This window comes from Amphiprion ocellaris, chromosome 13 (assembly GCF_022539595.1).
Source record: "Amphiprion ocellaris isolate individual 3 ecotype Okinawa chromosome 13, ASM2253959v1, whole genome shotgun sequence".
NCBI lineage: Eukaryota > Metazoa > Chordata > Actinopteri > Pomacentridae > Amphiprion > Amphiprion ocellaris.
Window position 1 is genome coordinate 20,764,972 of NC_072778.1, and position 16,375 is coordinate 20,781,346.

Here is a 16,375-nt window from a genome sequence, read left to right on the forward strand (position 1 = left end):
GCAGAATAATGCTTTATTTTGTGACCTAAAATCTGCATTAATTAAAGAATTGTCAAGTATAGAAAAAGTTCAGCTCCCCATCCTGGTGATTGTGCAACTGTTTCTATCTTGAGTACAGCTGTTTTTCACTGGGGTTTTTTCAGTGGAAAGAATGAAAATTTGCCTTTCTTCAAAGTTTAATGCTCTTTTGATTTCCTGAACTCACAACAGATTGTGGCATGTGTATTTTTTTTTCCATCAAACCGAATTAATATTTAGTCTATGGCAGATATCACAGCTTGCTTTTCTGTAGTCAGGTAGGAGTCTTTTTACTCTTGATTTAGGAGTTATCACCCACTTTTCATTGCAAATCACTTCAAATTTTGAGATGCTTTTGGGCATGCACCACATGTTTAAGATATACCCACAGATTTTCAGTGATGTTCAAGTCAGAGGACTGTGAGGGACACTCCAAAAATTTTCCCCGTGTTTCTTTAGATAGTTTACAGTGGATTCAGGACTATGCTTTGGATCATTGCCACAGTTGGCAAGATGTTCTTTTAAAAGCTTCTCTGGTTTTCCCCAGACAGTCTTTTAGTTGTCAGTTAATTTAATCTGAATTTGATCTGTCCACTAATCCAGATGTTGATCCAAATGTTTCTTTGCATGCTTAACACTTTGACTTTGAGAATGAGGTTGCAGGTAATGTTTTGGTCAGTTATTGTTTCTGAGTCAATGCTGCACAGCAGAACCACCCATGTATCAGCACTCCTGTGTCACCTAAAACTTCCTGAAGATCCTTTGCACTCATGTTGGGGTTTTATTTTTCCTCTGAGCTCGATGCACAGTTGTATCTGAAAGTTTTTTTGGTTGTCCAGATTTTGTGTTGACTCCTACAGTTCGCCTCAGTGCCTTTTTTTAATAAAATTTTGGTCAGTAGAAAGTGCCGGCTGAAAGTTATTTGATATGTTTTTATAGCCCTCACATACTTTGTAGCTTTATTAGCTTCATTTTTCAAATCCTCAATCAGTTGCTTAGTGAAGCCGGTGGTTGCTGAGTGTCACCACAAGGTTTGAAGAGTCACGCAATTTATCAGGCTCTGCAGTTATCATAAGCTGACACCCAGTGACAAGTGCTGACCTCCCTCACAAATTCCAATGAGTCAGTTGAGGCCTAACAAATTCTGAAAATAAATCACAAGTTACAAACTTTTTCATATATCACAATTAATGTTTAATTTTTAAATTTTTTTTGACATTTATAAAAAAAAAAAAAAAATTAACAAAAGAGCACCAACATGTTAAAACTGTGTTGTTCTGTTTGCTGCAGGGGTTCCATTAACTTTGAAATTCAGAAATCAACAAAATGTGTATTTTACCCAAGAGTGTACACATTTTTGCACACACTTGGCATCAAAATCAATTCCTTAATAAAATAATTTCACCCACTCTTTTCACAAAACATACCTTATTCACTGTCTGACATGTCTGACATACCAAAAAAAGTCAAAAGCTATATTGTGGTGGGTCACTGTGAACACAATCTATATTCCCCGTGTGACATAGTGAGCAGCTACCAGCGGGGTCAGAGTCAGCGAAGGGAAAGGTGATGTGCTGTATTTAAACGAATCAAATATTAATGGAGTCAGCCAATTAAAATAAGGGCAGCCGGAGTGTCCCAGGAATCCAGAACAGACATTAGCACAGTCCTAATAAGATGATTTCCATCAGCCCTAGCCAGACATTGCAGGTAACGACAGCGAGGGCCAGAGAGAGCTGGGGTGGATGGGAGGGTGGGTGGATGGGAGGGTGGGAGGGTGGGAGGGTGGGAGGGTGGGTGCTGAATTCTGACTTGTGCCTGAGGAGGAGGAGGAGGTTGGTAAGGAGGGTGTCAGTCAGTTGGGATTAGAGAAGCAAAAAGATCTGACTAGATGGACAAAAGCAGGATAATGAATTGTAAGTTGTGGGTTTGTATGTGTAAGAACGCTGCATCCCTTCAATGTATACACAGATTCAGCTGTCCTTTAACTGAATGAAAAAACTGAATCTTAAAAAAAAATTATAACCTTTTCTTTCTTTCTTTCTTTCTTTCTTTCTTTCTTTCTTTCTTTCTTTCTTTCTCTGCATCTCTCCCTGTCTCAATGCAGTTCACTGTAATTCATCAAGGTGACGAGAAATGGGAATTTTGTAGATTTGTTGGCCACATAAATACACACACACACACACACACATATACAAACACATATATATATATATATATATATATATATATATATATATATATATATATACAAACATATATATACACAAACAGATATACACTCATACACACCAAACATAAAGAGATGCTGGGGCACTAGCCATGTAAAGAGTATTTTTACATATATATTACAAATACATTTTATCATAAAGGCATTGTTAAAAAATAAAAAATAATCGTGCCAGAACTATTAACCCAAGCTAGCATTGTAAAATACATTGATTGGCTCTAGCTAGTTATTGTCAACTTGTGTAATGTTATCTACACTTGACCTGACAGAGATCGGAGCTGAAACGTGTGGAAACAGACGCACATTGAGTGAAGTGTAACAGACACTTCAGCAGCAGAAACTTACATTAGGCTGACATTCAAACAGCCATCCATCCAATATCTTTACACCACTTAGTCCTCATTAGGGTCGTGGGGTGACTTGGGGTGAAATCAGAGGACACCCTGGACAGGTCACCAGTCTATCACACCCAGGGACAATTTAGAATTTCCAATTCATCTCAGCATATTTTTGGACTGTGGGAGGAAACCGAATACCCAGAGAAAACTCACGTATGCACAGGGAGAACATGCAAACTCCATGCAGAAAGATCCCAGGCTGTGACACGAACTGAGGATCTTCTAGCTGCAAGGCGACGGCGCTAACCACCGAGCTACTGTGCAGCCTGACATTCAAACAAGTGCACATAAATTACACAAATAACATAAATACACTTTTTTTCCCCAATTTTATTAGGTATTGTGAGGCACTAGCTGAAACCTCCAAACTGCACTTTCACTTTTACGTCACTCACGCTTTGATTATAAAAAACAGTTTCAGTGAGAAGGATTTACATGCTGATGTGGCTAAACCAGCAATTAAAACATAGATCAGACACGCAGACTACAATGCACTTTATTCTCTGTCAAGGATGCCTATAAATTTTCACGGCAGACAGTTGTGTGCTGCTATATTAATGCTATTTAACAATATAATACAATAATACATAAAACTTCAAGGCCAGCAGCTAATTTTGCAATAGGACAATACCCCATTTTTGTTTGCTTTCCCTTTATCACTCGTGCTACTGTAATTCCCTGACTCATCGTTAGTAAAGGACACACAGCTCATCGTGTCACCCTCCTCTTTCTATCTGCAGCCTCACTTTCTCTCCTTTTTCGTGGCTAGCTATTGCTATTCTTAGCAGGGGGGCACAAAGTTCTCCATTACAGCCCACTGGATACTGATGGCTACTCTTGCTTTTTGTTGGCCCCAGTATATGTGTGTGTTCATGTGCATGTGTGTGTCTATCCCTGTGTATATGTGAATATGTTGTGTCTAGTTTTAAGCTAGCTTAAGCCAGCTGCATCTCACACGACTCATGCATGGCTTAACTGAGCGAATGTTCATCTGTGTGGGTGTCTTTGTATATTTTTAAGTCCATGCATTTGCATTCATACGTGTGTTGCTTATCCATGTTTAATTCTTTTTCATGTGTGCTCCCTCCATCCACGCTTATGTCCTTTTCTGTCACACACAAACATGAACACACACAGACATAAACTGACAAGGGATCTATCATCATATATTAACCTTTAACATTCCCACTGTTATGTAATTTGATTTTATTTAATTTACCTCAGTAATGCAATGTCAGTAATCCTTTTGGAGTGATTCACAGTATAATATGCCAGTGACAGGCAGAACAAATACTTGGCTCATGCATTGTGAGTAGACACACTTCCATATGTGTATCCACACACACACACACACACACACGCACACACACACGTGCACACACACACACACGTGCACACACACACACACACACACACACACACACACACACACACACACAGTAATCAGCACGGCAGCTATTATTAATGAGAGAGAATCAGGTCATTAATATTTAAGCAGTGTCACTGGGGCCACTGCCATAAGAGTGTGTGTGGTCTGTTTGTGTTTGTGTGTCCACATATAGAAGAGGGCAGAGGGACTATGAGGCAATTTCCTCAGGCAGCGTAGTGAGACCCACTCCATTACAATAGGATAGACAGAGATGGAGACATATTACTCCCTTTAAACAGAGAGGTGGAGAAAAGACAGAAACAGAGGACTCGGATTTTGCTCCTCATCCTTTAGTTGCTGCCCTCTCCTCTCCTCTCCTCTCTCCTCTCCTCTCCTCTCTCCTCTCCTCTCCTCTCCACTCCACTCCTTTCCTTTCCCCTTCTCTCATCCCATCTCCATCAGTTGTTTCTGTTCTGTGGAGGATGAAGAGGCTCAAATGGGAAACAGCAGATATCTCATTACATCACACTGGATAGGATAGGCCTGGGAGCTTCGTGTGTGTGTGTGTGTGTGTGTGTGTGTGTGTGTGTGTGTGTGTGTGTGTGTGTGTGTGTGTGTGTGTGTGTGTGTGTGTCTGCACTGCCTGCCAGTGTGAACCTTCTAAATGAACACTGTTGGGGATTGCGACTCTTTGCTCTGTCTAGTCGTCCACACTGGGCATGCTCTGGTGACAAAGCACATATACAGAGACACACTTTTTTCTCAAAACCCACAGGCTAACATGATGGGCTCTGAGAGCGACGGTGTGATCGGGTGAAGAAAGGACTTAAAAACTGTAAATAGTAACATTAGCTCTTTCTTTCTGTCCCTCCTCTTCTCTTATCCCCACAGCCTCTTTCTGTGTCTGGGATTAGTGGGTATTACTTGCTCTACAGAGCGAGGAGAATGAGACAGGTCTTACTGCCAGTTCCTAGATTGGGAGAATGGGGAAATTATTCTATTATAATAATGTCTCTAGCGTGCAGCTAGCCAGCCGCTCTCTGCAGCGCTGGGATCGGACCGAGGACTCCGGCAAAAGCAGAGGTGGGGGACTCTGTATCTGCGTGCGTGATGATTGGTGCAACAACAGTATATCTCCAATCTCATTATACACTGTATAATGACAATAAAAGCATATTCTATTCTATTCTACATCAAGCTGGAGGACACACAGTAGCTGAGCCGGTGATCTGTGAAAACAGTTGTCCTCAGATAATGTCCAATTTTTTGTGATTGAGCTATTGTTAGCATATTGATTGAAAAATAAAGTTGAATCTTACTATATAACATGGATTAATGCTATGAATGTGTTGAGTTGGCTATAGGAGATAATAATTAACAGATGATAGATTTTTCAAAACTCAAGAACAGGAAATACAAGCAGTATTTCTTTTCAACTTTAATCATTCATTCTCTACAGTCTGCACTGAATCAACGTGAGTCTGTCAATCCTGCACATTTTTCCCAAACTATAGGCGAGCTTTGGTCATTTTACCACTTCAGTTGTTGAAGATATACTGACTGGTGCAGAGAGAGCATTTAATAATAGACTGTACATCATGTTTTATGTCATGGATACTGCCTATAGTATTATATATATCTCTGAATGTGGTATGTTTATGTATTACATTATACTTTGAGTAGTGAAATGGTAATGCCTTTTTTCTCGCTGCAAATATAGTTTAAATAATGCTTCAATATACACTGCCAGTCAAAAGTTTGAACACACTTTCTCATTTAATGGTTTTCTGGAGCAGTATATAATAGCAGTATTGAATTAGGACGTGTTTGGATTTGTTGGAATTGTGTGGATATCAAAAATAATAGATTGCATTTCAAAAGAATACAGTGGAGGATTAATGTATTAATTCCTGGTGAGGTGTGGAGCCTAACTGTCCTCTAAAGCTCCATATCCCCATGTATTTGCAAAGCCACGCCCATGTTTATCTCAAGGATTTAATTTAAATCCCTCTCATAACAAAGTCACATATGTCAACTCATCCAGGAAATATGTCACATTAAAAAAGGCTGGAAAAGCTCTAAAATGCAATTTACTGTAAACAGTTGTTTCTTGGAAATATCATTTGATTAAGTTTCAATTTACATTTTTTCCTCTTGTCTCTTGGATGCTGGAATCACGTAGGAAAACCCAAGAAATAAACTATACTGTGGAATCAGTTAATGATAAATAGATGCTGAGAGTTTAAAAACTTTGCCAGGCTCACATTAAGAACCCTCATAGTTGTTCCCTTATTGGCCATCTGCCTGTGTGTACAGTGATTTGATTACCTGTGAGCTTCATTAGGAGGCCGGGCTGGTAGCTCCCCTATCCTCCCTGCTTGAGTATAGAGTTACCTTTTCACGGAGGAAGCTGCATTGATTAGCCATATGCCTGGGGAGAGGGGGGTTGCATCCTCACCGTGTGCCATCACAATCACCTCTGAAGACCGGGGAATTCGGATGTGTAGATATACTGTGTACAGGATAGGGCCTGCTTTGCCCCCAGTGCATTTTTGCATGAAGATCTTGTCTACTTTGGTTTCCAACAAAGCAGTGACATTATGGGAAGCCTCAGCAAGGGTTTTCCAGGAAAGACAGAAGCTGTGTCAATCAGCAGGACAGATAGAGCGCTACATGGCTTCATCGTCAAATGTTTGGTGTCTGAGGGTGGACTTGTTTGTGCGATTCTGCTTGAAGTTTCTCCACAGTTTGATTTTAAACCTGTTCTAACCCTGTTTTTCTCCCCCTGTTGTCACTTTTTCTGAACAGAGTCTGCTTCAGTGACTATGCTTTTTTGTTTTTTTGTTTTTTTTTGATAGACATGCACAGAGTTCTGTCCAGTGGAGCTAGTCGGAGGTGTGATTTTTGCATAAATATACATCAGCTCTGTCAACACTGGAATTTACTGAGGAGCACTAGTTTTTTTTTTTTTTTTTTTTTTAATAACATTTTATCAGCTTCTCTTGTAGCACCGCTCTCCCTGTGCAGAGCCGGCTTTGTAAGAATGATGAATGGTTCTTTTAATTGTTTCTAATTGATATCTACTCTGAAAGACTTTGTTATGTAACACGGCCAATTTAGTAACACCGATACGCTGTAGTACCTTATTAATTCTCTCCCGTCTGGCTCGAGCGCTATGCGATTGAAAAATGGTCCGTTTGTGTGTTTGTAGTATTTCTTGGTGAAAGAACGTCTGTTTAGTGTTTTTTTTAATTCCAAAACGCTTTTCTTTTTGCTCACCTCATTGTGTCCAGGTCCTTTGGTGTATTCAACCTTAATTGTTCAAGATTACAACACAGTGTCGTCTGATTTACTATGTTGTTTAGGTAGCTGGGTTAGAGATGTTGTGTAACTGTCTTACAGCCTGGCAAATGTGTTTATTATTATCATTTATGATGAGGTGATATTGGTTGATAAATCCTCATTCAGCTCCCCCATGGCAGGGTGCAGGCTCGGCTCTGCTGGTGAGCTACATTTGCATACATATTGTCTCACACCTTTAGATAGACTTTCTATTTCTCTTAATCTACATCTACCCTTTCAAACGCATCTCCAAAGGTACACTTAATGAATATAAAAGGGAATTAAGAGGAGTGCACATAGTTGGGGTTGGTTGTCAATCAGCAAACTTAATGACACTTGTAACTAGCTTTGGCCTTCTGGTTTGATGGACACGAGCTGCTGTATTAGTGTTGGTTAACTGTGGCTGTTTTCCACCTGTGGATATTTACTGGTCCGCCCGTGATTGTCTTGTCAGATCACATGTCAACGTGACACTTTGATCACATTTCTCTGAAACGAATCATAAAATGGATAAAAAGCAGGAAAAGACAGAAAGCTGTAGTGAGACGCAAATAATCTCAGAGGGAAGAAGTGACTATGGAAGTGAGACAAATGCACAATACATTAGACGCACCTTTTTTGACACTTCGGTTTTACTGCAGTGTAAGGCATTAACACCAAGGTGCTACCATGTGCGCTTTGTCCAAGTGTTTTTAACTGTGACATGAGCCGCAGTGTGTTAATGGTCTGTTGGATTGTCAGTAGCCTGTTTTAGAAAACTTTTTCAAATCACCAGTTTTTTTAAAAAAAAAAAAAAAAAGCTGCTAAAGGTGCCAAATGGTGCTAATTAAGTAAATCAAAACACAGGCCACTAATGTAGAACTGTGGAAAGAAAAGGAAATGATGCAAAGTGTTTTAAATACACAGTAAAGCAAAAACCCTGGAAAAAGAAACACGACGCACTGCCCTCTTCTGTTGCTCTAAAAATTAAACTAAGATTAAATCAAATTGGTGTTCTGTTGGAAAACTCGATCAGACAAGTTATTATAGAAACCCAGCTGTGCTTATTAGAGAATCTGCATCTTTTGTGGCCTGATTTGAGATCTGAATATCTGGCTCAAGTTGAAGTAAAATACTATTTTAAATAAATCTCACTTGTCTTTTTGCTTTTGTGAAGGCAGGTTGCTTTTGTGGAATCTATCAGCTTGATTTTGTCCCTTTTAAACTGGTATTTCAGAAAAAAATGACAGCTACGTTTACTGCTCCTTGATTACTGAGCCTGTGACACTTATGTTTCTTCAAATTCTCTGCTGCACTCAACCGTTGTTTTCTTGAAGTATTATTATAGAATAAAGAAACTGAACGAACAACACATTTAATAACAAAATTATATTTTCTGTTTCAGAAAAGCAAATTCTTGAATGCAGATAGCAGAAAACTTTAAGTTGACTTTCCATAAATTGAAAATGCAGCAATGCTCATTTGAGAGGACTCAGATAATTTAAGTTGACCAAGGGACATTCATTGTACTTGTTAACTTAGTTTGGATAAACCTAATTTAATTGTGTGTTAAAAATTGAAGCAATTCAGTTAAGTTGATCCAGATGGTCTCTTTTTCCAGTGGTCAAATGTTAGATAGATTTTATCCAGGCTTTACAAACTGGTTTTCATAAGAACTTAGTCTCTAATAGAAATGCTCTGGTTAATAATGTGTACAAACTTGTCTCTCACTTGGCTCGTAGAGTTAGTATTTGGATTCCCAATTCTTCCTTGTCATTATCTTTCCCTTTTCTCACCTCATTGCTTTTTACTTGTCTCTACTGTGTTTGTCCTTCTCCACTTTTATCTTTCGTCTACCACCTTCTCTCCCAACCGTCCTCTCCCGTAAAGCTTCCTCCACTCCCTCCACACCTCCAGTGCTCAGGTTGACAGATGTTTGGCTGGCTGGCCTGTCATAATAACTGTGGTGTGTCTCAGGTGGCTGGTGTTGGCTGTTCCTTGAGTACTTCGCAGCCAGGACAGGACAAGACAGGACACTGCCTGGGGCTATGGGTGAGAGAGGAAGAAAGGAGGGGAGGAGCAGGGAGGACAGGGAGTGGAAACAGGAGTTTTATATTTGGTTGATTCCATAATGCTCTTTACATAAGATCTTGATGCATGCGGTGGTTACATCACAGTAAGGACGAGTGCGTTCAAGCCCATGTCATAGTCAATCAGTAGCATATTTATCAACTTACTGAGATCTCGTTCAGGGAAATTTAGAATATATAATAATGGAGGATTGAGGAAAAACAGCAGCAGAAATGAGAAATAAAGCAGATGTAAACAGCCAAATATATGCACATGCGTAATTTGAAAGGGCTCACTTTTGGTGCTGGACCCCACAGAGAAGTATCACCCAACTCTCCAACTCATCTTAGGTCTATAGTTATCTTTTTGCTTCTTTTAAATCACAGTTTTAATTGTCCAGACCACAATTATACAGTTTAGTTCACGCTCACCCTTTTCTTCAGTCCTGTTTTTAACCACAGCAGACAGCTGCTTTCAGCAAAAATGAAAAAAAAAAAAGCTTTGATCAGACCACTGTACAATACCTGCTGAAATACCAGAGACAAAAGTAGAAACTATAGCTGGTGAATGCATGAGTGAATATTCAACTTCTCTCTTCAAATGAATGTTAATGTTGCTCTGTCAGCGAAATGTGTAAATACGTTTCTGTTTCCTAACAAATGTGCCATATTAAGAATATGTCACTGTTGTATTTGCAGGCTGTTGATCTGCCCCTAAGTCACCAAAAAAATCATTTGTCAGATGATTATTTTTAAAAATGTGTCCATTATCTAAAATTATTTTAAATTGCATAAAATGTTTTGATTTGTAGAAGATGTCCTTTAATGCATATTGTATCTCTCAAATAAATATGCCAGCAGCCTGTAAATAAAGTGAGTGAAAACTGAGCTAAATAGGATCAAAGGGTTTATTGTGACCATAATCTTTGGAGTTGCACAGCTTAAACCATAAAAATGCCCATCTAGTTGTCAGTAGTAAATATATTAGGGGAGAAAAGATGAAAGTTTTAAAATGCACATTTCCTGCATGTATTAATTTTTAAAAGACAACATTATGCTTCTTGCAAAATATACTGCTTAAAATTCATTTTACATAATCAGATTTATTCCGGGACAGAGTTGATATATAAGAGGATGGAAGATAAATATTAGAGAATGAGGTGACAGGCAGAGATGGGTTGCAGGGTTGGGGAGAGAGGTGGCAGGGGGGCCACAAACCCTTCATGCCAGCAGGAGGCTGTCTCTGCAGAGATTTATTGCTACTCTGTAAGCTGGACCTTGTACCTCGCTTTCAGCCTCTCTCTCTTCATCTCCTCCTTGACTATTCTCCAGTAAGGCTGATCTGTAGCTGTACAAGTTTGATAAGACAGTAAAAAGAGATGCAGATGAACACTTGATCGCACCTGTAGATGTTGTCATCTACACACTGGTGTTGTTTGACTATTCTGCCCCGTCATGGATGGAGATGTTTTTCCTCCTTTTTGATTTTTTTGATTTCATAAGAGACCTTTATAAATGTGCTGAGGCTGATAAAGACGGACACCTCGGAGGACAGGCAGACGGGCCAGTTTCAGGCTGGATGAGACCTGCAGTAAGCCCTATATCAGCCTGGCTTTACTGTCTTATTGAACACTAAGGCTCTCCAGTTTACATCGAGCTCCGCAGATACAACCACAGAGCGAAGGGAAAGAGTTTGAGGACAGGATTGATCTTTGCCAGCAATATTTCCTCAGTGGATGGCAATGATTGGATTATGGTGTTTTGAGATGTGTTTGCAGTGTTTACATGGGCTGTTCTTCTTTCCTGTAATTATTGACGCGACTTATGAAAAACATCACCGCTCAATTTTGACTCATTTGTGACAACTTGTGCAATCATAACTGTGAATTCTGTCAGTTTTCGAACCACAGTGGAGCTTATTTCATTTGGCGGCTTTTTGCTTTATGAATGTGGAGGTAATTGCATACATCACAGATTTTATGAAGGAATGGCTCAGCTCAGCTAATGAAACTGTGGTACAGCCGGACGCAGGGGGAACCGGTGTGCACCACAGCACCTCCACAGCAGCCAACAGCCCTGTGCGCTTCTGACAGACAGACAGTTATGTAAGAGGGGAGAGCTAAAGGTTGCCTTGTCTCCTAAACCACCAGAAATCCACACAGACACAGTGAGCAGTGGTAAAGATAGGTGGCCTTCTCACCCGCTGATTATAAAAGCTTCTTCATGCAATAATAGAAACGCGGTCCTCTGCTCAACTTCAGGGAGCCCAGATGGATGTAAAGCAAGAGCCTAAATGTTATGGATATTTGGACACGGAAATTGCAGCCAAGACTTGGCCACTCAAAACATCTAATAAGCATTGTAGAACTTCCCGGTTGAAAATAAACAGCCCTAACCTAAAGCGGTTGTTAATAAATAGGCCAAGTTCAGTGCTTGATGTTTGAATAATTATTATGGTCTTCAAGGAGCTGTCCATGTAAAAGTAGATTGCTGATTGCCAACCTAAATAATTAACAGCAGTGTGATGATGGGGACTGTAGTTCAATACGTGCTCCAGTGTGTAGCCTTTACAGCTGTCATATGGCAGCTTAGAAATAATGAGCATTCAGTAAAGGGACATTGTGTGGGACAGGATGACATGCTGCTGCCCGTCCCGATGACAGCAGCAGCATTAACAGTCCACTGTCCGAGCTACTCATCACCTTGACAACTCATAAAACTGTCACTGGGGAGACAGAATGTTCATGCCTGTAGCTATGTGACCAAGACGTCTCTGTAAGCAAATGAGTCCATGTGTCGGTGGATATTTGTGCCTCCCAGCCTTGAACTCAGGTGAGGACTAATGAGTTCAGCATCTCCTCTCCTGCCTGTTGCTGCTTACAAATAAGCACTGAGTTTGAAAAATAACCAAAATATGCAAAAAAAAAAAAAAAAAAAAAGATTTGAATCCCTTCTCAGGGACAAACTGTGTGTAGGCAGACACCCTCAGTACAATGTACAGGTTGTTAATATATTACTTATATCATTATTTCATAACCAAAAAGTTTTTTTTAAATTTAAGGATCAGAAATTATGGTCACTTAAACGTTTATAGTTTTACTTTGGAGTCACCTCAAAATGTTTTTGTCTTTCCTAAAAAAAAGATGAGCTCACAAGATGAGATCACATGCTAAAATTTCAACATGTAGTTAACAGAAGCAGTTTTTGGGAGAAAATAATGGCAAACAGCGAGGCAACTACTCATTCTTTGTTTGAGGATTTGCCATAGTACCCACTAGGCAATAATTCTACAAATGTGTCGTATGGTGACGTAAATAAGTAATGGAAGAATAGTCTGGACAACAAACAAAGTGTTTCAGGCTGTTCTGGAGAAGTGCTTTTGGTTTAAGAGAATAATTCTCTTTGGCATGGAATTTTGGCTTTGTAACTTTGCAGACCTTTTACATAAAAAAGCTATATAACACACTTGAAGAAAAGGAAAATCTCAAAGGCATAATATGGGGTCTTTAAGAACTGAAAAAGCAGTGTATTCCTTAAAAAACTTACAAGTAATGTGTCATTTTTGAAACAGGCTCCTTCCAATGTGCAGCATAAGTGATTGAAGTCATTCATTGCAGGAGGATTAGACAGCAAACAGCCAATTAAGTTGGCATTCAAGTGGCATAATCTTGTGTAATTTAGCAGCATCAGACACATCTGTATGCAAGTTAAAAGTTTTAAGCTCATGCAAGACTTTTACCATAAATTGTGATGCTAGACCTGTGGTTGAAGGCAATGCTATGCTTTAAAGGGACCAGTGTTTTCTTCTGATGTGTTGTCCAACTGTTATGGAGGGAATGTTGTTTTGTTCCAACACTAAGTGAAAAGCTGTCCATCATAGAATGTTGTGAGACATGATAACTGTTGAATGTGAAGATAACAGCTCACATTTTCTGACAGTCTCTCCCAAAAGGAATTCATAGTGTTTCACTTGTTTGTACACACAGAAAGTAACAGAAATAGTTGTGAAAAATAAACAAGAGAACCAGAGAAATAAGTTGAAACTGTAGCCCGTTTTTTTCACTTCTTGTCGAAGTGTCAGTTTCGGAAAGTTACAGAAATTGTCTGACGCAGCCCCTCCGGTCTGCTTTGCTACATAAGTCACTATTCAAGAGGCTCTGTGGTACAGATACTCGGCTGTTTGCTGTTTGTACTGGAGGTTCATGAAATGTATATGTCGATTTGTATGATCCTAATGGAGATGTTTGCACACCCAATCTCTCCAGTGCACTCTCAGAGTCACCAACAGAGGTTGAAGCCAGTCATCTTGAATGCGGAGCGAAGTGAGTGCAACACCTGACTGCCAAACAGTCCCCTTAAACCAAAGACCGTTGCTCTGTAGTAAAATGGTTGACCTGATTTATCATCACCAGTCTCTCTCTCTCACTGTTGTTGTGGCTTTGTAGTCTCCCCTTACTCTCCCGAACCTCACCCCACCTCGTATTCAGCGGGCAACCAGACATTCTTGACATTTTGCAAAGGTTGAAAGACAAAGAACCTTTGTCTCCTAATAAGGCCATGCTCTATACCCCACCTGAATGAAAATACTGCGAGATCAAGAGTGAGTGTGTGAGGAGGTGTGTGTGATGGTCAGGGGCAGTAGCGGGAAAAGTATGTATGGATACAGACAGGAGTGAAAAGATGCAAATGAGAATGGGTGGGCAGCACAGAGAGGAAATGCAAAGTTGCAGGTAAGAAGCGAGATGAAGGTGTGTGGGAGGTTTTGGAATGAAGATGACAGTAATTAAGGGAAGTAAAGTTGAAAACTGTGATGATTAGTTCCCCATATAAAGGTTGATTGTGGTAACAGTCTGGTTTCAGAGGCTAATCGAAGTGATCGCTGTGAGAAACACAGCAGTGCACCCTGATGCTTTGCCCGCAGTCACACAGACAGACTCGGATGCTCTACAAGAGAGCGATATTCTCCGTCACTGCGGGAGCTTGAAGCGGAACTCGCGGCACCCAAGGTCCTTCTGGTCTCCTCTCGTCTCTCTCTCTCATCCATCACACCCCTGAGCTCTACCTCTCACCTCCCTCAATCTCTCCTGCGCCTCATTCCTCCGCAGTTTGCTCTAAAAAACTCTTTCCCAAACAGCTGAAGCAAGAGAAAAATAGTTAGTGTTGGAGCTAGGACAGAGGTGTGATGAAACGGAGAGAGTTTAGACCCGGTCACACACCTTTCAGCTTTTTGGTTCAGTCGCTCTGCTTGTTGTCACTTCGAGTTATCTCCACTTATCATGGCACTGTGTTATGCAATGTCCCTGCATTGTTTCAGTCACTGTTTTCAATGTGCTGCAATTTTGTAAAAGTGAGAGCACAATGCTGTTTTTCCTGTATTTTTTGTCTTAACATTACATAAGCCAAAGGTAAAAATATCTGGACCTCTCTTTAGAAGCAGATGGTGTGTTTATGACACCAGGCTCGTTAAAGGCAGCTATAACTAGGAAGAGCCAAGGGTTATTGTGAAGTACACCACCTTAAATCCAGCTTCCTTCTTTAACAAGGGGAAGAAATGTTCACTGTCTGTGTGAGATGTGGTAATGTGCTTTAAATTCTCCTCTCATACTCTCTTGTCTCTCTGTTACTTTCCATCTTTGCCCCCCCACCTCCTGTTTTTTTCTGCTTCTGTGCTGATATTCTGTCACTCACTGGAATGTAGGCAGATATGGGATAATAGTCAGACTTTCAGATTAGCAACTCAGGAGCCAATGTTAACCACGTGGTTGTTGTTTTACCCATGAGCCCGTTGTCTTGGAAACGTTGCATAAGAGGGGAGTGGGAAAGGAGGATTCCCCTTGCTGATTGGGAGACAAGGTGGCACATCTTCCTTTTCTCTCCCCTTGTCTTTTCCCCTGTATTTTCCTCTTGCATCTCTTTCTTTTTCCTCCACTCAACACCTGCTCTGTCTGCGACAAAACACTGGAGCTCCAACTATCTCCATCGTGCCACGTGCTGAATCGACTCAGCATGCAGCACTTCCAAATAGAGCTCAAACAGTATATCTATTACAGTTAGTCGTCTCCACACCCGAGCTTCAACTAAATTAAAGCTCCGGTTGGAACGGTGATTTATGGCCCAATTGGAAATGTTTGTGCTCACACACAAACAAACACCTGGAGACACACACCGCTCTGTAAGCGGTGTTGTGTGTCATCCTTGGCTGTGGGAGGCCTTGGCTGGAGTCAGGGAGGATGGTGCTTTGTTGAATCCACCGAGACCACATGTTCAAGACTGCATGACTTGTCCTTCCATGGCTTCCTTATGAGCAAGGCCACGCTGTGCTTACATGTAGCAGGAGGATGAGAGAGAGGGGGAGGATGAAGGAGGACGACACGTGAAAGAAGGTTGGCCTTGGCTCTGGAGACAGGACAATTTATCTTCTGTATCCTCACTGACTCCAGCTCTTTGCCTCATTTAAAACAGAGAAAGAAACATGATCAGACCAGACACTCCAAGCTTAATACGAAGTAGTTTATGCCAAAAATGTCAAAACAACATATAGTCTGACATACCTGTGTGAAGTAATTAGTGATCTGAACAAATCAGGGCTGCACACTTCCCAGTGGGATCACCTCAAATTGAGTGTAATCTGCATTTTTTCCAGCAAATAGCAAGCCAAGAAAAGAGCAGGGTGGGCAGCCCCTGAGTGAGGGAGCTGTCTTAATCCATGTGTTTAGCAAGCACCATCTGTTCCTTTTATTCAGATGGGAGTAGAAATATTTGGTTGATTAGGAGAGGATCTGTGAAGGATAGCCGCACCGCTACCACCAGTTACAAGGGACACACATGCTCGGTTCTGTCAACTGGTGTCTTGGAAAGCAAACAGGAGACAGACACATAGACATCAACATGTAAATCCTTGAATAACTACACTCGTGCGTATGGATGTGAATGTGTACCAAACACACAACAATAATGTTCAAAAACAATG

The 16,375-nt window shown here is 40.6% G+C and overlaps 1 protein-coding gene across 3 annotated transcripts in view; it reads left to right on the plus strand.

Annotated features, from left to right (window-relative positions):
- The window catches only part of LOC111569503 (A disintegrin and metalloproteinase with thrombospondin motifs 2), a 135,619-nt gene that overhangs the window by 83,357 nt on the left and 35,887 nt on the right, over positions 1–16,375 (plus strand). The gene's annotated exons all lie outside the window — the stretch shown is intronic.